Below are 21,572 nucleotides of genomic sequence, written 5' to 3' on the forward strand. Positions count from 1 at the left end.
CTAGTTCCGTATTTGCTTTCTTATTTTGGCCTTTTGAGGCGTTTATTTTGGCTTTTTTTGGCTCTTTTGCCTAGTGCACAGTCTCAGTCTTGACTACACACATGAATGTATCAAGCCCTTATGCACAAATCAGTTGGCATTTGGGCTGAAAAGACAGTAACACAATTCAACTCCTGGAGACTGTACTTGAAAACGTAATATACCACACGTGCTAGGGAAAATACAGTCCCGTCTTGTCATGCTAATGTAAGAGCCAGATGTGCTAGATCTATGCTCTGTGGACACTGGCTTAACAGCAAATTATTTATTCACCCTCACTCGTCTGCAGTTGCGATTCACTTCGTGACAGGTATCGCTATTGTAATAGCTACCAGAGCATCCACATTTTTGTTGTCAATGTAGGCTTGGCTGGCAATTTAACCCAAAAAAGGGCCAGGGATCACTTGCTTCTAAACAATAACCGAAGCTGTAGTCCAAAAAGTTGCTTTGCCATTCAGAAATGGTCTATTTTAATGTTGACATGTCTTAGATGCAGATGTCACAACAATGCAGTAAAGTAGAGCACTGTACATAGTTTTAGTCAAATAACATATAAAGGGCTCTTCCGGGATTTGAACCCGGGACCTCTCACACCCGAAGCGAGAATCATACGACTAGACCAACGAGCCTACTAGTTCAACATTTGATTTCTTTTTTTGTCCTTTTGAGGCGTTTATTTTGGCTTTTTTGGCTCTTTTGCCTAGTGCACAGTCTCAGTCTTGACTACACACATGAATGTATCAAGCCCTTATGCACAAATCAGTTGGTATTTGGGCTAAAAAGACAGTAACACAATTCAACTCCTGGAGACTGTACTTGAAAGCGTAATGTACCACACGTGCTAGGGAAAATACAGTCCCAGCTTGTCATGCTAATGTAAGAGCCAGATGTGCTAGATCTATGCTCTGTGGACACTGGCTTAACAGCAAATTATTTATTCACCCTCACTCGTCTGCAGTTGCGATTCACTTAGTGAAAGGTATCGCTAGTGTAATAGCTACCAGAGCATCCACATTTTTGTTGTCAATGTAGGCTTGGCTGGCAATTTAACCCAAAAAAGGGCCAGGGATCTCTTGCTTCTAAACAATAACCGAAGCTGTAGTCCAAAAAGTTGCTTTGCCATTCAGAAATGGTCTATTTTAATGTTGACATGTCTTAGATGCAGATGTCACAACAATGCAGTAAAGTAGAGCACTGTACATAGTTTTAGTCAAATAACATATAAAGGGCTTGTCCGGGATTTGAACCCGGGACCTCTCGCACCCAAAGCAAGAATCATACGCCTAGACCAACGAGCCTAATAGTTCCGTATTTGCTTTCTTATTTTGGCCTTTTGAGGCGTTTATTTTGGCTTTTTTTGGCTCTTTTGCCTAGTGCACAGTCTCAGTCTTGACTACACACATGAATGTATCAAGCCCTTATGCACAAATCAGTTGGCATTTGGGCTGAAAAGACAGTAACACAATTCAACTCCTGGAGACTGTACTTGAAAACGTAATATACCACACGTGCTAGGGAAAATACAGTCCCGTCTTGTCATGCTAATGTAAGAGCCAGATGTGCTAGATCTATGCTCTGTGGACACTGGCTTAACAGCAAATTATTTATTCACCCTCACTCGTCTGCAGTTGCGATTCACTTCGTGACAGGTATCGCTATTGTAATAGCTACCAGAGCATCCACATTTTTGTTGTCAATGTAGGCTTGGCTGGCAATTTAACCCAAAAAAGGGCCAGGGATCTCTCGCTTCTAAACAATAACAGAATAACTGAAGATGTAGTCCAACAAGCTGCTTTGCCATTCAGAAACGGTCTGTTTAAACGTTGACATGTCTTAGAAGCAGATGTCACAACAATGCAGTAAAGAAGAGCACTGTACATAATTTTAGTCAAATAACATATAAAGGGCTTGTCCGGGATTTGAACCCAGGACCTCTCACACCCGAAGCGAGAATCATACGACTAGACCAACGAGCCTACTAGTTCAAGATTTGATTTCTTATTTTGGCCTTTTGAGGCGTTTATTTAGGCTTTTTTGGCTCTTTTGCCTAGTGCACATTCTCAGTCTTGACTACACACATCTATGTATCACGCTTTTATGCACAAATCAGTTGTCATTTGGGCTGAAAAGACAGTAACACAATTCAACTCCTGAAGACTGTACTTGAAAACGTAATGTACCACACGTGCTAGGGAAAATACAGTCCCGGCTTGTCATGCTAACGTAAGAGCCAGATGTGCTAGATCTATGCTCTGTGGACACTGGCTTAACAGCAAATTATTTATTCACCCTCACTCGTCTGCAGTTGCGATTCACTTAGTGAAAGGTATCGCTAGTGTAATAGCTACCAGAGCATCCACATTTTTGTTGTCAATGTAGGCTTGGCTGGCAATTTAACCCAAAAAAGGGCCAGGGATCTCTTGCTTCTAAACAATAACCGAAGCTGTAGTCCAAAAAATTGCTTTGCCATTCAGAAATGGTCTATTTTAATGTTGACATGTCTTAGATGCAGATGTCACAACAATGCAGTAAAGTAGAGCACTGTACATAGTTTTAGTCAAATAACATATAAAGGGCTCTTCCGGGATCTCTCGCACCCAAAGCGAGAATCATACGCCTAGACCAAAAAGCCTACTAGTTCGAGATTTGCTTTCTTATTTTGGCCTTTTGAGGCGTTTATTTTGGCTTTTTTGGCTCTTTTGCCTAGTGCACAGTCTCAGTCTTGACTACACACATGAATGTATCAAGCCCTTATGCACAAATCAGTTGGTATTTGGGCTAAAAAGACAGTAACACAATTCAACTCCTGGAGACTGTACTTGAAAGCGTAATGTACCACACGTGCTAGGGAAAATACAGTCCCGGCTTGTCATGCTAATGTAAGAGCCAGATGTGCTAGATCTATGCTCTGTGGACACTGGCTTAACAGCAAATTATTTATTCACCCTCACTCGTCTGCAGTTGCGATTCACTTCGTGACAGGTATCGCTATTGTAATAGCTACCAGAGCATCCACATTTTTGTTGTCAATGTAGGCTTGGCTGGCAATTTAACCCAAAAAAGGGCCAGGGATCTCTTGCTTCTAAACAATAACCGAAGCTGTAGTCCAAAAAGTTGCTTTGCCATTCAGAAATGGTCTATTTTAATGTTGACATGTCTTAGATGCAGATGTCACAACAATGCAGTAAAGTAGAGCACTGTACATAGTTTTAGTCAAATAACATATAAAGGGCTCTTCCGGGATTTGAACCCGGGACCTCTCACACCCGAAGCGAGAATCATACGACTAGACCAACGAGCCTACTAGTTCAACATTTGATTTCTTTTTTTGTCCTTTTGAGGCGTTTATTTTGGCTTTTTTGGCTCTTTTGCCTAGTGCACAGTCTCAGTCTTGACTACACACATGAATGTATCAAGCCCTTATGCACAAATCAGTTGGTATTTGGGCTAAAAAGACAGTAACACAATTCAACTCCTGGAGACTGTACTTGAAAGCGTAATGTACCACACGTGCTAGGGAAAATACAGTCCCGGCTTGTCATGCTAATGTAAGAGCCAGATGTGCTAGATCTATGCTCTGTGGACACTGGCTTAACAGCAAATTATTTATTCACCCTCACTCGTCTGCAGTTGCGATTCACTTAGTGAAAGGTATCGCTAGTGTAATAGCTACCAGAGCATCCACATTTTTGTTGTCAATGTAGGCTTGGCTGGCAATTTAACCCAAAAAAGGGCCAGGGATCTCTTGCTTCTAAACAATAACCGAAGCTGTAGTCCAAAAAGTTGCTTTGCCATTCAGAAATGGTCTATTTTAATGTTGACATGTCTTAGATGCAGATGTCACAACAATGCAGTAAAGTAGAGCACTGTACATAGTTTTAGTCAAATAACATCTAAAGGGCTCGTCCGGGATTTGAACCCGGGACCTCTCGCACCCAAAGCGAGAATCATACGCCTAGACCAACGAGCCTACTAGTTCAACATTTGCTTTCTTATTTTGGCCTTTTGAGGCGTTTATTTTGGCTTTTTTTGGCTCTTTTGCCTAGTGCACAGTCTCAGTCTTGACTACACACATGAATGTATCAAGCCCTTATGCACAAATCAGTTGGCATTTGGGCTGAAAAGACAGTAACACAATTCAACTCCTGGAGACTGTACTTGAAAACGTAATATACCACACGTGCTAGGGAAAATACAGTCCCGTCTTGTCATGCTAATGTAAGAGCCAGATGTGCTAGATCTATGCTCTGTGGACACTGGCTTAACAGCAAATTATTTATTCACCCTCACTCGTCTGCAGTTGCGATTCACTTCGTGACAGGTATCGCTATTGTAATAGCTACCAGAGCATCCACATTTTTGTTGTCAATGTAGGCTTGGCTGGCAATTTAACCCAAAAAAGGGCCAGGGATCACTTGCTTCTAAACAATAACCGAAGCTGTAGTCCAAAAAGTTGCTTTGCCATTCAGAAATGGTCTATTTTAATGTTGACATGTCTTAGATGCAGATGTCACAACAATGCAGTAAAGTAGAGCACTGTACATAGTTTTAGTCAAATAACATATAAAGGGCTCTTCCGGGATTTGAACCCGGGACCTCTCACACCCGAAGCGAGAATCATACGACTAGACCAACGAGCCTACTAGTTCAACATTTGATTTCTTTTTTTGTCCTTTTGAGGCGTTTATTTTGGCTTTTTTGGCTCTTTTGCCTAGTGCACAGTCTCAGTCTTGACTACACACATGAATGTATCAAGCCCTTATGCACAAATCAGTTGGTATTTGGGCTAAAAAGACAGTAACACAATTCAACTCCTGGAGACTGTACTTGAAAGCGTAATGTACCACACGTGCTAGGGAAAATACAGTCCCGGCTTGTCATGCTAATGTAAGAGCCAGATGTGCTAGATCTATGCTCTGTGGACACTGGCTTAACAGCAAATTATTTATTCACCCTCACTCGTCTGCAGTTGCGATTCACTTAGTGAAAGGTATCGCTAGTGTAATAGCTACCAGAGCATCCACATTTTTGTTGTCAATGTAGGCTTGGCTGGCAATTTAACCCAAAAAAGGGCCAGGGATCTCTTGCTTCTAAACAATAACCGAAGCTGTAGTCCAAAAAGTTGCTTTGCCATTCAGAAATGGTCTATTTTAATGTTGACATGTCTTAGATGCAGATGTCACAACAATGCAGTAAAGTAGAGCACTGTACATAGTTTTAGTCAAATAACATATAAAGGGCTCGTCCGGGATTTGAACCCGGGACCTCTCGCACCCAAAGCGAGAATCATACGCCTAGACCAACGAGCCTAATAGTTCCGTATTTGCTTTCTTATTTTGGCCTTTTGAGGCGTTTATTTTGGCTTTTTTTGGCTCTTTTGCCTAGTGCACAGTCTCAGTCTTGACTACACACATGAATGTATCAAGCCCTTATGCACAAATCAGTTGGCATTTGGGCTGAAAAGACAGTAACACAATTCAACTCCTGGAGACTGTACTTGAAAACGTAATATACCACACGTGCTAGGGAAAATACAGTCCCGTCTTGTCATGCTAATGTAAGAGCCAGATGTGCTAGATCTATGCTCTGTGGACACTGGCTTAACAGCAAATTATTTATTCACCCTCACTCGTCTGCAGTTGCGATTCACTTCGTGACAGGTATCGCTATTGTAATAGCTACCAGAGCATCCACATTTTTGTTGTCAATGTAGGCTTGGCTGGCAATTTAACCCAAAAAAGGGCCAGGGATCTCTCGCTTCTAAACAATAACAGAATAACTGAAGATGTAGTCCAACAAGCTGCTTTGCCATTCAGAAACGGTCTGTTTAAACGTTGACATGTCTTAGAAGCAGATGTCACAACAATGCAGTAAAGAAGAGCACTGTACATAATTTTAGTCAAATAACATATAAAGGGCTTGTCCGGGATTTGAACCCAGGACCTCTCACACCCGAAGCGAGAATCATACGACTAGACCAACGAGCCTACTAGTTCAAGATTTGATTTCTTATTTTGGCCTTTTGAGGCGTTTATTTAGGCTTTTTTGGCTCTTTTGCCTAGTGCACAGTCTCAGTCTTGACTACACACATGAATGTATCAAGCCCTTATGCACAAATCAGTTGGTATTTGGGCTAAAAAGACAGTAACACAATTCAACTCCTGGAGACTGTACTTGAAAGCGTAATGTACCACACGTGCTAGGGAAAATACAGTCCCGGCTTGTCATGCTAATGTAAGAGCCAGATGTGCTAGATCTATGCTCTGTGGACACTGGCTTAACAGCAAATTATTTATTCACCCTCACTCGTCTGCAGTTGCGATTCACTTAGTGAAAGGTATCGCTAGTGTAATAGCTACCAGAGCATCCACATTTTTGTTGTCAATGTAGGCTTGGCTGGCAATTTAACCCAAAAAAGGGCCAGGGATCTCTTGCTTCTAAACAATAACCGAAGCTGTAGTCCAAAAAGTTGCTTTGCCATTCAGAAATGGTCTATTTTATTGTTGACATGTCTTAGATGCAGATGTCACAACAATGCAGTAAAGTAGAGCACTGTACATAGTTTTAGTCAAATAACATATAAAGGGCTCGTCCGGGATTTGAACACGGGACCTCTCGCACCCAAAGCGAGAATCATACGCCTAGACCAACGAGCCTACTAGTTCCGTATTTGCTTTCTTATTTTGGCCTTTTGAGGCGTTTATTTTGGCTTTTTTTGGCTCTTTTGCCTAGTGCACAGTCTCAGTCTTGACTACACACATGAATGTATCAAGCCCTTATGCACAAATCAGTTGGCATTTGGGCTGAAAAGACAGTAACACAATTCAACTCCTGGAGACTGTACTTGAAAACGTAATATACCACACGTGCTAGGGAAAATACAGTCCCGTCTTGTCATGCTAATGTAAGAGCCAGATGTGCTAGATCTATGCTCTGTGGACACTGGCTTAACAGCAAATTATTTATTCACCCTCACTCGTCTGCAGTTGCGATTCACTTCGTGACAGGTATCGCTATTGTAATAGCTACCAGAGCATCCACATTTTTGTTGTCAATGTAGGCTTGGCTGGCAATTTAACCCAAAAAAGGGCCAGGGATCTCTCGCTTCTAAACAATAACAGAATAACTGAAGATGTAGTCCAACAAGCTGCTTTGCCATTCAGAAACGGTCTGTTTAAACGTTGACATGTCTTAGAAGCAGATGTCACAACAATGCAGTAAAGAAGAGCACTGTACATAATTTTAGTCAAATAACATATAAAGGGCTTGTCCGGGATTTGAACCCAGGACCTCTCACACCCGAAGCGAGAATCATACGACTAGACCAACGAGCCTACTAGTTCAAGATTTGATTTCTTATTTTGGCCTTTTGAGGCGTTTATTTAGGCTTTTTTGGCTCTTTTGCCTAGTGCACAGTCTCAGTCTTGACTACACACATGAATGTATCAAGCCCTTATGCACAAATCAGTTGGTATTTGGGCTAAAAAGACAGTAACACAATTCAACTCCTGGAGACTGTACTTGAAAGCGTAATGTACCACACGTGCTAGGGAAAATACAGTCCCGGCTTGTCATGCTAATGTAAGAGCCAGATGTGCTAGATCTATGCTCTGTGGACACTGGCTTAACAGCAAATTATTTATTCACCCTCACTCGTCTGCAGTTGCGATTCACTTAGTGAAAGGTATCGCTAGTGTAATAGCTACCAGAGCATCCACATTTTTGTTGTCAATGTAGGCTTGGCTGGCAATTTAACCCAAAAAAGGGCCAGGGATCTCTTGCTTCTAAACAATAACCGAAGCTGTAGTCCAAAAAGTTGCTTTGCCATTCAGAAATGGTCTATTTTATTGTTGACATGTCTTAGATGCAGATGTCACAACAATGCAGTAAAGTAGAGCACTGTACATAGTTTTAGTCAAATAACATATAAAGGGCTCGTCCGGGATTTGAACACGGGACCTCTCGCACCCAAAGCGAGAATCATACGCCTAGACCAACGAGCCTACTAGTTCCGTATTTGCTTTCTTATTTTGGCCTTTTGAGGCGTTTATTTTGGCTTTTTTTGGCTCTTTTGCCTAGTGCACAGTCTCAGTCTTGACTACACACATGAATGTATCAAGCCCTTATGCACAAATCAGTTGGCATTTGGGCTGAAAAGACAGTAACACAATTCAACTCCTGGAGACTGTACTTGAAAACGTAATATACCACACGTGCTAGGGAAAATACAGTCCCGTCTTGTCATGCTAATGTAAGAGCCAGATGTGCTAGATCTATGCTCTGTGGACACTGGCTTAACAGCAAATTATTTATTCACCCTCACTCGTCTGCAGTTGCGATTCACTTCGTGACAGGTATCGCTATTGTAATAGCTACCAGAGCATCCACATTTTTGTTGTCAATGTAGGCTTGGCTGGCAATTTAACCCAAAAAAGGGCCAGGGATCACTTGCTTCTAAACAATAACCGAAGCTGTAGTCCAAAAAGTTGCTTTGCCATTCAGAAATGGTCTATTTTAATGTTGACATGTCTTAGATGCAGATGTCACAACAATGCAGTAAAGTAGAGCACTGTACATAGTTTTAGTCAAATAACATATAAAGGGCTCTTCCGGGATTTGAACCCGGGACCTCTCACACCCGAAGCGAGAATCATACGACTAGACCAACGAGCCTACTAGTTCAACATTTGATTTCTTTTTTTGTCCTTTTGAGGCGTTTATTTTGGCTTTTTTGGCTCTTTTGCCTAGTGCACAGTCTCAGTCTTGACTACACACATGAATGTATCAAGCCCTTATGCACAAATCAGTTGGTATTTGGGCTAAAAAGACAGTAACACAATTCAACTCCTGGAGACTGTACTTGAAAGCGTAATGTACCACACGTGCTAGGGAAAATACAGTCCCAGCTTGTCATGCTAATGTAAGAGCCAGATGTGCTAGATCTATGCTCTGTGGACACTGGCTTAACAGCAAATTATTTATTCACCCTCACTCGTCTGCAGTTGCGATTCACTTAGTGAAAGGTATCGCTAGTGTAATAGCTACCAGAGCATCCACATTTTTGTTGTCAATGTAGGCTTGGCTGGCAATTTAACCCAAAAAAGGGCCAGGGATCTCTTGCTTCTAAACAATAACCGAAGCTGTAGTCCAAAAAGTTGCTTTGCCATTCAGAAATGGTCTATTTTAATGTTGACATGTCTTAGATGCAGATGTCACAACAATGCAGTAAAGTAGAGCACTGTACATAGTTTTAGTCAAATAACATATAAAGGGCTCGTCCGGGATTTGAACCCGGGACCTCTCGCACCCAAAGCGAGAATCATACGCCTAGACCAACGAGCCTAATAGTTCCGTATTTGCTTTCTTATTTTGGCCTTTTGAGGCGTTTATTTTGGCTTTTTTTGGCTCTTTTGCCTAGTGCACAGTCTCAGTCTTGACTACACACATGAATGTATCAAGCCCTTATGCACAAATCAGTTGGCATTTGGGCTGAAAAGACAGTAACACAATTCAACTCCTGGAGACTGTACTTGAAAACGTAATATACCACACGTGCTAGGGAAAATACAGTCCCGTCTTGTCATGCTAATGTAAGAGCCAGATGTGCTAGATCTATGCTCTGTGGACACTGGCTTAACAGCAAATTATTTATTCACCCTCACTCGTCTGCAGTTGCGATTCACTTCGTGACAGGTATCGCTATTGTAATAGCTACCAGAGCATCCACATTTTTGTTGTCAATGTAGGCTTGGCTGGCAATTTAACCCAAAAAAGGGCCAGGGATCTCTCGCTTCTAAACAATAACAGAATAACTGAAGATGTAGTCCAACAAGCTGCTTTGCCATTCAGAAACGGTCTGTTTAAACGTTGACATGTCTTAGAAGCAGATGTCACAACAATGCAGTAAAGAAGAGCACTGTACATAATTTTAGTCAAATAACATATAAAGGGCTTGTCCGGGATTTGAACCCAGGACCTCTCACACCCGAAGCAAGAATCATACGACTAGACCAACGAGCCTACTAGTTCAAGATTTGATTTCTTATTTTGGCCTTTTGAGGCGTTTATTTAGGCTTTTTTGGCTCTTTTGCCTAGTGCACATTCTCAGTCTTGACTACACACATCTATGTATCACGCTTTTATGCACAAATCAGTTGTCATTTGGGCTGAAAAGACAGTAACACAATTCAACTCCTGAAGACTGTACTTGAAAACGTAATGTACCACACGTGCTAGGGAAAATACAGTCCCGGCTTGTCATGCTAACGTAAGAGCCAGATGTGCTAGATCTATGCTCTGTGGACACTGGCTTAACAGCAAATTATTTATTCACCCTCACTCGTCTGCAGTTGCGATTCACTTAGTGAAAGGTATCGCTAGTGTAATAGCTACCAGAGCATCCACATTTTTGTTGTCAATGTAGGCTTGGCTGGCAATTTAACCCAAAAAAGGGCCAGGGATCTCTTGCTTCTAAACAATAACCGAAGCTGTAGTCCAAAAAGTTGCTTTGCCATTCAGAAATGGTCTATTTTAATGTTGACATGTCTTAGATGCAGATGTCACAACTATGCAGTAAAGTAGAGCACTGTACATAGTTTTAGTCAAATAACATATAAAGGGCTCTTCCGGGATCTCTCGCACCCAAAGCGAGAATCATACGCCTAGACCAAAAAGCCTACTAGTTCGAGATTTGCTTTCTTATTTTGGCCTTTTGAGGCGTTTATTTTGGCTTTTTTGGCTCTTTTGCCTAGTGCACAGTCTCAGTCTTGACTACACACATGAATGTATCAAGCCCTTATGCACAAATCAGTTGGTATTTGGGCTAAAAAGACAGTAACACAATTCAACTCCTGGAGACTGTACTTGAAAGCGTAATGTACCACACGTGCTAGGGAAAATACAGTCCCGGCTTGTCATGCTAATGTAAGAGCCAGATGTGCTAGATCTATGCTCTGTGGACACTGGCTTAACAGCAAATTATTTATTCACCCTCACTCGTCTGCAGTTGCGATTCACTTTGTGACAGGTATCGCTATTGTAATAGCTACCAGAGCATCCACATTTTTGTTGTCAATGTAGGCTTGGCTGGCAATTTAACCCAAAAAAGGGCCAGGGATCTCTTGCTTCTAAACAATAACCGAAGCTGTAGTCCAAAAAGTTGCTTTGCCATTCAGAAATGGTCTATTTTAATGTTGACATGTCTTAGATGCAGATGTCACAACAATGCAGTAAAGTAGAGCACTGTACATAGTTTTAGTCAAATAACATATAAAGGGCTCTTCCGGGATTTGAACCCGGGACCTCTCACACCCGAAGCGAGAATCATACGACTAGACCAACGAGCCTACTAGTTCAACATTTGATTTCTTTTTTTGTCCTTTTGAGGCGTTTATTTTGGCTTTTTTGGCTCTTTTGCCTAGTGCACAGTCTCAGTCTTGACTACACACATGAATGTATCAAGCCCTTATGCACAAATCAGTTGGTATTTGGGCTAAAAAGACAGTAACACAATTCAACTCCTGGAGACTGTACTTGAAAGCGTAATGTACCACACGTGCTAGGGAAAATACAGTCCCGGCTTGTCATGCTAATGTAAGAGCCAGATGTGCTAGATCTATGCTCTGTGGACACTGGCTTAACAGCAAATTATTTATTCACCCTCACTCGTCTGCAGTTGCGATTCACTTAGTGAAAGGTATCGCTAGTGTAATAGCTACCAGAGCATCCACATTTTTGTTGTCAATGTAGGCTTGGCTGGCAATTTAACCCAAAAAAGGGCCAGGGATCTCTTGCTTCTAAACAATAACCGAAGCTGTAGTCCAAAAAGTTGCTTTGCCATTCAGAAATGGTCTATTTTAATGTTGACATGTCTTAGATGCAGATGTCACAACAATGCAGTAAAGTAGAGCACTGTACATAGTTTTAGTCAAATAACATCTAAAGGGCTCGTCCGGGATTTGAACCCGGGACCTCTCGCACCCAAAGCGAGAATCATACGCCTAGACCAACGAGCCTACTAGTTCAACATTTGCTTTCTTATTTTGGCCTTTTGAGGCGTTTATTTTGGCTTTTTTTGGCTCTTTTGCCTAGTGCACAGTCTCAGTCTTGACTACACACATGAATGTATCAAGCCCTTATGCACAAATCAGTTGGCATTTGGGCTGAAAAGACAGTAACACAATTCAACTCCTGGAGACTGTACTTGAAAACGTAATATACCACACGTGCTAGGGAAAATACAGTCCCGTCTTGTCATGCTAATGTAAGAGCCAGATGTGCTAGATCTATGCTCTGTGGACACTGGCTTAACAGCAAATTATTTATTCACCCTCACTCGTCTGCAGTTGCGATTCACTTCGTGACAGGTATCGCTATTGTAATAGCTACCAGAGCATCCACATTTTTGTTGTCAATGTAGGCTTGGCTGGCAATTTAACCCAAAAAAGGGCCAGGGATCACTTGCTTCTAAACAATAACCGAAGCTGTAGTCCAAAAAGTTGCTTTGCCATTCAGAAATGGTCTATTTTAATGTTGACATGTCTTAGATGCAGATGTCACAACAATGCAGTAAAGTAGAGCACTGTACATAGTTTTAGTCAAATAACATATAAAGGGCTCTTCCGGGATTTGAACCCGGGACCTCTCACACCCGAAGCGAGAATCATACGACTAGACCAACGAGCCTACTAGTTCAACATTTGATTTCTTTTTTTGTCCTTTTGAGGCGTTTATTTTGGCTTTTTTGGCTCTTTTGCCTAGTGCACAGTCTCAGTCTTGACTACACACATGAATGTATCAAGCCCTTATGCACAAATCAGTTGGTATTTGGGCTAAAAAGACAGTAACACAATTCAACTCCTGGAGACTGTACTTGAAAGCGTAATGTACCACACGTGCTAGGGAAAATACAGTCCCGGCTTGTCATGCTAATGTAAGAGCCAGATGTGCTAGATCTATGCTCTGTGGACACTGGCTTAACAGCAAATTATTTATTCACCCTCACTCGTCTGCAGTTGCGATTCACTTAGTGAAAGGTATCGCTAGTGTAATAGCTACCAGAGCATCCACATTTTTGTTGTCAATGTAGGCTTGGCTGGCAATTTAACCCAAAAAAGGGCCAGGGATCTCTTGCTTCTAAACAATAACCGAAGCTGTAGTCCAAAAAGTTGCTTTGCCATTCAGAAATGGTCTATTTTAATGTTGACATGTCTTAGATGCAGATGTCACAACAATGCAGTAAAGTAGAGCACTGTACATAGTTTTAGTCAAATAACATATAAAGGGCTCGTCCGGGATTTGAACCCGGGACCTCTCGCACCCAAAGCGAGAATCATACGCCTAGACCAACGAGCCTAATAGTTCCGTATTTGCTTTCTTATTTTGGCCTTTTGAGGCGTTTATTTTGGCTTTTTTTGGCTCTTTTGCCTAGTGCACAGTCTCAGTCTTGACTACACACATGAATGTATCAAGCCCTTATGCACAAATCAGTTGGCATTTGGGCTGAAAAGACAGTAACACAATTCAACTCCTGGAGACTGTACTTGAAAACGTAATATACCACACGTGCTAGGGAAAATACAGTCCCGTCTTGTCATGCTAATGTAAGAGCCAGATGTGCTAGATCTATGCTCTGTGGACACTGGCTTAACAGCAAATTATTTATTCACCCTCACTCGTCTGCAGTTGCGATTCACTTCGTGACAGGTATCGCTATTGTAATAGCTACCAGAGCATCCACATTTTTGTTGTCAATGTAGGCTTGGCTGGCAATTTAACCCAAAAAAGGGCCAGGGATCTCTCGCTTCTAAACAATAACAGAATAACTGAAGATGTAGTCCAACAAGCTGCTTTGCCATTCAGAAACGGTCTGTTTAAACGTTGACATGTCTTAGAAGCAGATGTCACAACAATGCAGTAAAGAAGAGCACTGTACATAATTTTAGTCAAATAACATATAAAGGGCTTGTCCGGGATTTGAACCCAGGACCTCTCACACCCGAAGCGAGAATCATACGACTAGACCAACGAGCCTACTAGTTCAACATTTGATTTCTTATTTTGGCCTTTTGAGGCGTTTGTTTAGGCTTTTTTGGCTCTTTTGCCTAGTGCACATTCTCAGTCTTGACTACACACATCTATGTATCACGCTTTTATGCACAAATCAGTTGGCATTTGGGCTGAAAAGACAGTAACACAATTCAACTCCTGAAGACTGTACTTGAAAACGTAATGTACCACACGTGCTAGGGAAAATACAGTCGCGGCTTGTCATGCTAATGTAAGAGCCAGATGTGCTAGATCTATGCTCTGTGGACACTGGCTTAACAGCAAATTATTTATTCACCCTCACTCGTCTGCAGTTGCGATTCACTTAGTGAAAGGTATCGCTAGTGTAATAGCTACCAGAGCATCCACATTTTTGTTGTCAATGTAGGCTTGGCTGGCAATTTAACCCAAAAAAGGGCCAGGGATCTCTTGCTTCTAAACAATAACCGAAGCTGTAGTCCAAAAAGTTGCTTTGCCATTCAGAAATGGTCTATTTTAATGTTGACATGTCTTAGATGCAGATGTCACAACAATGCAGTAAAGTAGAGCACTGTACATAGTTTTAGTCAAATAACATATAAAGGGCTCGTCCGGGATTTGAACCCGGGACCTCTCGCACCCAAAGCGAGAATCATACGCCTAGACCAACGAGCCTAATAGTTCCGTATTTGCTTTCTTATTTTGGCCTTTTGAGGCGTTTATTTTGGCTTTTTTTGGCTCTTTTGCCTAGTGCACAGTCTCAGTCTTGACTACACACATGAATGTATCAAGCCCTTATGCACAAATCAGTTGGCATTTGGGCTGAAAAGACAGTAACACAATTCAACTCCTGGAGACTGTACTTGAAAACGTAATATACCACACGTGCTAGGGAAAATACAGTCCCGTCTTGTCATGCTAATGTAAGAGCCAGATGTGCTAGATCTATGCTCTGTGGACACTGGCTTAACAGCAAATTATTTATTCACCCTCACTCGTCTGCAGTTGCGATTCACTTCGTGACAGGTATCGCTATTGTAATAGCTACCAGAGCATCCACATTTTTGTTGTCAATGTAGGCTTGGCTGGCAATTTAACCCAAAAAAGGGCCAGGGATCTCTCGCTTCTAAACAATAACAGAATAACTGAAGATGTAGTCCAACAAGCTGCTTTGCCATTCAGAAACGGTCTGTTTAAACGTTGACATGTCTTAGAAGCAGATGTCACAACAATGCAGTAAAGAAGAGCACTGTACATAATTTTAGTCAAATAACATATAAAGGGCTTGTCCGGGATTTGAACCCAGGACCTCTCACACCCGAAGCAAGAATCATACGACTAGACCAACGAGCCTACTAGTTCAAGATTTGATTTCTTATTTTGGCCTTTTGAGGCGTTTATTTAGGCTTTTTTGGCTCTTTTGCCTAGTGCACATTCTCAGTCTTGACTACACACATCTATGTATCACGCTTTTATGCACAAATCAGTTGTCATTTGGGCTGAAAAGACAGTAACACAATTCAACTCCTGAAGACTGTACTTGAAAACGTAATGTACCACACGTGCTAGGGAAAATACAGTCCCGGCTTGTCATGCTAACGTAAGAGCCAGATGTGCTAGATCTATGCTCTGTGGACACTGGCTTAACAGCAAATTATTTATTCACCCTCACTCGTCTGCAGTTGCGATTCACTTAGTGAAAGGTATCGCTAGTGTAATAGCTACCAGAGCATCCACATTTTTGTTGTCAATGTAGGCTTGGCTGGCAATTTAACCCAAAAAAGGGCCAGGGATCTCTTGCTTCTAAACAATAACCGAAGCTGTAGTCCAAAAAGTTGCTTTGCCATTCAGAAATGGTCTATTTTAATGTTGACATATCTTAGATGCAGATGTCACAACAATGCAGTAAAGTAGAGCACTGTACATAGTTTTAGTCAAATAACATATAAAGGGCTCTTCCGGGATCTCTCGCACCCAAAGCGAGAATCATACGCCTAGACCAAAAAGCCTACTAGTTCGAGATTTGCTTTCTTATTTTGGCCTTTTGAGGCGTTTATTTTGGCTTTTTTGGCTCTTTTGCCTAGTGCACAGTCTCAGTCTTGACTACACACATGAATGTATCAAGCCCTTATGCACAAATCAGTTGGTATTTGGGCTAAAAAGACAGTAACACAATTCAACTCCTGGAGACTGTACTTGAAAGCGTAATGTACCACACGTGCTAGGGAAAATACAGTCCCGGCTTGTCATGCTAATGTAAGAGCCAGATGTGCTAGATCTATGCTCTGTGGACACTGGCTTAACAGCAAATTATTTATTCACCCTCACTCGTCTGCAGTTGCGATTCACTTAGTGAAAGGTATCGCTAGTGTAATAGCTACCAGAGCATCCACATTTTTGTTGTCAATGTAGGCTTGGCTGGCAATTTAACCCAAAAAAGGGCCAGGGATCTCTTGCTTCTAAACAATAACCGAAGCTGTAGTCCAAAAAGTTGCTTTGCCATTCAGAAATGGTCTATTTTATTGTTGACATGTCTTAGATGCAGATGTCACAACAATGCAGTAAAGTAGAGCACTGTACATAGTTTTAGTCAAATAACATATAAAGGGCTCGTCCGGGATTTGAACACGGGACCTCTCGCACCCAAAGCCAGAATCATACGCCTAGACCAACGAGCCTACTAGTTCCGTATTTGCTTTCTTATTTTGGCCTTTTGAGGCGTTTATTTTGGCTTTTTTTGGCTCTTTTGCCTAGTGCACAGTCTCAGTCTTGACTACACACATGAATGTATCAAGCCCTTATGCACAAATCAGTTGGCATTTGGGCTGAAAAGACAGTAACACAATTCAACTCCTGGAGACTGTACTTGAAAACGTAATATACCACACGTGCTAGGGAAAATACAGTCCCGTCTTGTCATGCTAATGTAAGAGCCAGATGTGCTAGATCTATGCTCTGTGGACACTGGCTTAACAGCAAATTATTTATTCACCCTCACTCGTCTGCAGTTGCGATTCACTTCGTGACAGGTATGGCTATTGTAATAGCTACCAGAGCATCCACATTTTTGTTGTCAATGTAGGCTTGGCTGGCAATTTAACCCAAAAAAGGGCCAGGGATCTCTCGCTTCTAAACAATAACAGAATAACTGAAGATGTAGTCCAACAAGCTGCTTTGCCATTCAGAAACGGTCTGTTTAAACGTTGACATGTCTTAGAAGCAGATGTCACAACAATGCAGTAAAGAAGAGCACTGTACATAATTTTAGTCAAATAACATATAAAGGGCTTGTCCGGGATTTGAACCCAGGACCTCTCACACCCGAAGCGAGAATCATACGACTAGACCAACGAGCCTACTAGTTCAACATTTGATTTCTTATTTTGGCCTTTTGAGGCGTTTGTTTAGGCTTTTTTGGCTCTTTTGCCTAGTGCACATTCTCAGTCTTGACTACACACATCTATGTATCACGCTTTTATGCACAAATCAGTTGGCATTTGGGCTGAAAAGACAGTAACACAATTCAACTCCTGAAGACTGTACTTGAAAACGTAATGTACCACACGTGCTAGGGAAAATACAGTCGCGGCTTGTCATGCTAATGTAAGAGCCAGATGTGCTAGATCTATGCTCTGTGGACACTGGCTTAACAGCAAATTATTTATTCACCCTCACTCGTCTGCAGTTGCGATTCACTTAGTGAAAGGTATCGCTAGTGTAATAGCTACCAGAGCATCCACATTTTTGTTGTCAATGTAGGCTTGGCTGGCAATTTAACCCAAAAAAGGGCCAGGGATCTCTTGCTTCTAAACAATAACCGAAGCTGTAGTCCAAAAAGTTGCTTTGCCATTCAGAAATGGTCTATTTTAATGTTGACATGTCTTAGATGCAGATGTCACAACAATGCAGTAAAGTAGAGCACTGTACATAGTTTTAGTCAAATAACATATAAAGGGCTCGTCCGGGATTTGAACCCGGGACCTCTCGCACCCAAAGCGAGAATCATACGCCTAGACCAACGAGCCTACTAGTTCAACATTTGCTTTCTTATTTTGGCCTTTTGAGGCGTTTATTTTGGCTTTTTTTGGCTCTTTTGCCTAGTGCACAGTCTCAGTCTTGACTACACACATGAATGTATCAAGCCCTTATGCACAAATCAGTTGGCATTTGGGCTGAAAAGACAGTAACACAATTCAACTCCTGGAGACTGTACTTGAAAACGTAATATACCACACGTGCTAGGGAAAATACAGTCCCGTCTTGTCATGCTAATGTAAGAGCCAGATGTGCTAGATCTATGCTCTGTGGACACTGGCTTAACAGCAAATTATTTATTCACCCTCACTCGTCTGCAGTTGCGATTCACTTCGTGACAGGTATCGCTATTGTAATAGCTACCAGAGCATCCACATTTTTGTTGTCAATGTAGGCTTGGCTGGCAATTTAACCCAAAAAAGGGCCAGGGATCTCTTGCTTCTAAACAATAACCGAAGCTGTAGTCCAAAAAGTTGCTTTGCCATTCAGAAATGGTCTATTTTAATGTTGACATGTCTTAGATGCAGATGTCACAACAATGCAGTAAAGTAGAGCACTGTACATAGTTTTAGTCAAATAACATATAAAGGGCTCTTCCGGGATTTGAACCCGGGACCTCTCACACCCGAAGCGAGAATCATACGACTAGACCAACGAGCCTACTATTTCAACATTTGATTTCTTTTTTTGTCCTTTTGAGGCGTTTATTTTGGCTTTTTTGGCTCTTTTGCCTAGTGCACAGTCTCAGTCTTGACTACACACATGAATGTATCAAGCCCTTATGCACAAATCAGTTGGTATTTGGGCTAAAAAGACAGTAACACAATTCAACTCCTGGAGACTGTACTTGAAAGCGTAATGTACCACACGTGCTAGGGAAAATACAGTCCCGGCTTGTCATGCTAATGTAAGAGCCAGATGTGCTAGATCTATGCTCTGTGGACACTGGCTTAACAGCAAATTATTTATTCACCCTCACTCGTCTGCAGTTGCGATTCACTTAGTGAAAGGTATCGCTAGTGTAATAGCTACCAGAGCATCCACATTTTTGTTGTCAATGTAGGCTTGGCTGGCAATTTAACCCAAAAAAGGGCCAGGGATCTCTTGCTTCTAAACAATAACCGAAGCTGTAGTCCAAAAAGTTGCTTTGCCATTCAGAAATGGTCTATTTTAATGTTGACATGTCTTAGATGCAGATGTCACAACAATGCAGTAAAGTAGAGCACTGTACATAGTTTTAGTCAAATAACATATAAAGGGCTCGTCCGGGATTTGAACCCGGGACCTCTCGCACCCAAAGCGAGAATCATACGCCTAGACCAACGAGCCTAATAGTTCCGTATTTGCTTTCTTATTTTGGCCTTTTGAGGCGTTTATTTTGGCTTTTTTTGGCTCTTTTGCTTAGTGCACAGTCTCAGTCTTGACTACACACATGAATGTATCAAGCCCTTATGCACAAATCAGTTGGCATTTGGGCTGAAAAGACAGTAACACAATTCAACTCCTGGAGACTGTACTTGAAAACGTAATATACCACACGTGCTAGGGAAAATACAGTCCCGTCTTGTCATGCTAATGTAAGAGCCAGATGTGCTAGATCTATGCTCTGTGGACACTGGCTTAACAGCAAATTATTTATTCACCCTCACTCGTCTGCAGTTGCGATTCACTTCGTGACAGGTATCGCTATTGTAATAGCTACCAGAGCATCCACATTTTTGTTGTCAATGTAGGCTTGGCTGGCAATTTAACCCAAAAAAGGGCCAGGGATCTCTCGCTTCTAAACAATAACAGAATAACTGAAGATGTAGTCCAACAAGCTGCTTTGCCATTCAGAAACGGTCTGTTTAAACGTTGACATGTCTTAGAAGCAGATGTCACAACAATGCAGTAAAGAAGAGCACTGTACATAATTTTAGTCAAATAACATATAAAGGGCTTGTCCGGGATTTGAACCCAGGACCTCTCACACCCGAAGCGAGAATCATACGACTAGACCAACGAGCCTACTAGTTCAAGATTTGATTTCTTATTTTGGCCTTTTGAGGCGTTTATTTAGGCTTTTTTGGCTCTTTTGCCTAGTGCACATTCTCAGTCTTGACTACACACATCTATGTATCACGCTTTTATGCACAAATCAGTTGTCATTTGGGCTGAAAAGACAGTAACACAATTCAACTCCTGAAGACTGTACTTGAAAACGTAATGTACCACACGTGCTAGGGAAAATACAGTCCCGGCTTGTCATGCTAACGTAAGAGCCAGATGTGCTAGATCTATGCTCTGTGGACACTGGCTTAACAGCAAATTATTTATTCACCCTCACTCGTCTGCAGTTGCGATTCACTTAGTGAAAGGTATCGCTAGTGTAATAGCTACCAGAGCATCCACATTTTTGTTGTCAATGTAGGCTTGGCTGGCAATTTAACCCAAAAAAGGGCCAGGGATCTCTTGCTTCTAAACAATAACCGAAGCTGTAGTCCAAAAAGTTGCTTTGCCATTCAGAAATGGTCTATTTTAATGTTGACATATCTTAGATGCAGATGTCACAACAATGCAGTAAAGTAGAGCACTGTACATAGTTTTAGTCAAATAACATATAAAGGGCTCTTCCGGGATCTCTCGCACCCAAAGCGAGAATCATACGCCTAGACCAAAAAGCCTACTAGTTCGAGATTTGCTTTCTTATTTTGGCCTTTTGAGGCGTTTATTTTGGCTTTTTTGGCTCTTTTGCCTAGTGCACAGTCTCAGTCTTGACTACACACATGAATGTATCAAGCCCTTATGCACAAATCAGTTGGTATTTGGGCTAAAAAGACAGTAACACAATTCAACTCCTGGAGACTGTACTTGAAAGCGTAATGTACCACACGTGCTAGGGAAAATACAGTCCCGGCTTGTCATGCTAATGTAAGAGCCAGATGTGCTAGATCTATGCTCTGTGGACACTGGCTTAACAGCAAATTATTTATTCACCCTCACTCGTCTGCAGTTGCGATTCACTTAGTGAAAGGTATCGCTAGTGTAATAGCTACCAGAGCATCCACATTTTTGTTGTCAATGTAGGCTTGGCTGGCAATTTAACCCAAAAAAGGGCCAGGGATCTCTTGCTTCTAAACAATAACCGAAGCTGTAGTCCAAAAAGTTGCTTTGCCATTCAGAAATGGTCTATTTTAATGTTGACATGTCTTAGATGCAGATGTCACAACAATGCAGTAAAGTAGAGCACTGTACATAGTTTTAGTCAAATAACATATAAAGGGCTCTTCCGGGATTTGAACCCGGGACCTCTCACACCCGAAGCGAGAATCATACGCCTAGACCAACGAGCCTAATAGTTCCGTATTTGCTTTCTTATTTTGGCCTTTTGAGGCGTTTATTTTGGCTTTTTTTGGCTCTTTTGCTTAGTGCACAGTCTCAGTCTTGACTACACACATGAATGTATCAAGCCCTTATGCACAAATCAGTTGGCA

At 41.7% G+C, this 21,572-nt stretch overlaps 8 non-coding genes across 8 annotated transcripts; all 8 read right to left on the minus strand.

The window, feature by feature from the left end:
• Nucleotides 1–3,937: 3,937 nt before the first annotated feature.
• trnap-ugg (transfer RNA proline (anticodon UGG)) lies at nt 3,938–4,009 on the minus strand. The gene has a single exon. It is a non-coding gene; the product is annotated as a tRNA-Pro (tRNA).
• A 1,267-nt stretch (nt 4,010–5,276) lies between these two features.
• trnap-ugg (transfer RNA proline (anticodon UGG)) lies at nt 5,277–5,348 on the minus strand. The gene has a single exon. It is a non-coding gene; the product is annotated as a tRNA-Pro (tRNA).
• A 3,961-nt stretch (nt 5,349–9,309) lies between these two features.
• Nucleotides 9,310–9,381, minus strand: trnap-ugg (transfer RNA proline (anticodon UGG)). Its single transcript has one exon. It is a non-coding gene; the product is annotated as a tRNA-Pro (tRNA).
• A 2,600-nt stretch (nt 9,382–11,981) lies between these two features.
• Nucleotides 11,982–12,053, minus strand: trnap-ugg (transfer RNA proline (anticodon UGG)). The gene has a single exon. It is a non-coding gene; the product is annotated as a tRNA-Pro (tRNA).
• A 1,267-nt stretch (nt 12,054–13,320) lies between these two features.
• trnap-ugg (transfer RNA proline (anticodon UGG)) lies at nt 13,321–13,392 on the minus strand. The gene has a single exon. It is a non-coding gene; the product is annotated as a tRNA-Pro (tRNA).
• A 1,275-nt stretch (nt 13,393–14,667) lies between these two features.
• Nucleotides 14,668–14,739, minus strand: trnap-ugg (transfer RNA proline (anticodon UGG)). Its single transcript has one exon. It is a non-coding gene; the product is annotated as a tRNA-Pro (tRNA).
• A 3,278-nt stretch (nt 14,740–18,017) lies between these two features.
• Nucleotides 18,018–18,089, minus strand: trnap-ugg (transfer RNA proline (anticodon UGG)). The gene has a single exon. It is a non-coding gene; the product is annotated as a tRNA-Pro (tRNA).
• Nucleotides 18,090–19,356: 1,267 nt separating this feature from the next.
• On the minus strand, nt 19,357–19,428 carry trnap-ugg (transfer RNA proline (anticodon UGG)). The gene has a single exon. It is a non-coding gene; the product is annotated as a tRNA-Pro (tRNA).
• Nucleotides 19,429–21,572: the final 2,144 nt, after the last annotated feature.

Source organism: Brachyhypopomus gauderio, unplaced genomic scaffold, assembly GCF_052324685.1.
Source record: "Brachyhypopomus gauderio isolate BG-103 unplaced genomic scaffold, BGAUD_0.2 sc111, whole genome shotgun sequence".
NCBI lineage: Eukaryota > Metazoa > Chordata > Actinopteri > Gymnotiformes > Hypopomidae > Brachyhypopomus > Brachyhypopomus gauderio.